This window comes from Alexandromys fortis, unplaced genomic scaffold, assembly GCF_014885135.2.
Source record: "Alexandromys fortis isolate MF-2015 unplaced genomic scaffold, M_Fortis_MF-2015_v1.1 scaffold_569, whole genome shotgun sequence".
NCBI classification, from domain to species: domain Eukaryota; kingdom Metazoa; phylum Chordata; class Mammalia; order Rodentia; family Cricetidae; genus Alexandromys; species Alexandromys fortis.
This window is the reverse complement of record NW_026068469.1, coordinates 54,219-55,896: the sequence shown is the minus strand read 5'-3', so window position 1 is coordinate 55,896 and position 1,678 is coordinate 54,219.

Sequence of the window (1,678 nt, the reverse complement as noted above, 5' to 3'; positions counted from 1 at the left end):
GTTTTCCTGGAAATGTGTGAATACATCATCAGTGAAATTATGATTTCTAAAAGTTCTAATTTATTTCAATTGTTTGGATCCAATATATTTGCAACCTGATACAAGTGGGGGGTTTTCATGATATAAAAAGAACCACAGAAACATTGGATATGTGCCACACATAGTGCAACATGTGGGAGGATACAAAAGGTGGCAGCCTCTGTGCACTTCCCAGCTTGTCTTGACTCCTCAGCAATGAACACTTCCCTGTCTATCCACAAGAGAAAGGTAATGTGTCTCTTTCATAAAGCTCAGGCTCAGTTGGGAGAGCATGTGATAAAGTCATTATACTGGGCCATAATTAGTAATAAGATATTATACAAACAATATATTATTTAATATAATAACTTTATAATTATTTATACACAGTGGGTCTAATGTCCATATCTTCTTTTTTTTCAATACCTCTTTCTTCTGAATGTGATATTCAAAAGGTTCAGTGCTTTAAGAATTGGGTTTATCTCCATCAGAATGCAATGATTCTGGTCTGTCTGCCTTCTGCTCTATCAGTTGAAATCTCACTACATGATTTCTGTGTACCTCATCAAGAGACTAAGCAGCATTTAAAAATAATTTGCTAAATATGAATTTTCAGAAATGTACATATTATCTCTGGTGTTATTCTGTGCTATATCTTCTCCATACTCCCTTTTCTCCCGATTCGCATTAGTCCCTTTTCTACAAAAATGTGATGTTTGAATCTAGTGACAGCTTTATAGCAGTTCTCTTCACACTCACAGGTGCTTTTCAGGAATATTGAAAATGGGAGCTCTCAACTGGTAAATGAGATAAAATTAAATGGTGCTGTTATTAAGATATTGGCCCCAGGCACATCCTAGTTTGCACTTTCTTCTTTAGCTGGGAATCAGAGAACTAGACTGTACCCTTTTGTTATATAACTCGCCCAGTCATTAGAAAGAGGTCCCATTTTTCTCAGGAGGACTCTGATTCACCAGGGAGACCATAGTATTTATCCCTTTTGTTGGGAATGAAATTCCCCCTGTAACACCCCACCATGCTATTTCCTTTGGTTTCTCTATCCACAGCATTAATAACTGATATAATAAATACCTTATTTCTCAGTTATTCATCTTAATGTACTCTTAAACCATAATGCCACATCCAAAACCTAAAAGTTTGTTCATATAGAAAGTTTCATTTCTAATTTGTGTCATATGCACACAGTGATTATACATATCTATATAAAATGATAAACACATATGAGAGTAATAATGCAATAGTTGTCATTCTGGCATTCATTAATTCCAGTAATATACTTATCTTCAGTTGAATTCGGTTTTCTGCAATCACAATAGCTTCCTTTCTTTTATTGTTAAAAACCATTTCTTTATTTGGATAGAAAGAAAAGAGAAATTTTAAAATTTCTGGGATAATAGTTATGGCTGGCAGTGGCAATGTGGTTTATTCATGCATGTACTGGCATTTTGGGATCATATTCCCTTTGGATATATACCTTGTTCAGGCTAGATATAGTAGGGATGGGTTTGGACCTTCCACAAAATAATGTGCCTTACCTGTTCTTAGGATAAGATAGGAGTGGGGTGGAAGGGCATGTGGAGAGAATGAGAGGAGAGGAGGGAGCAAGAATTTGCATTGGTATTTTTTAATCTAATTAAAA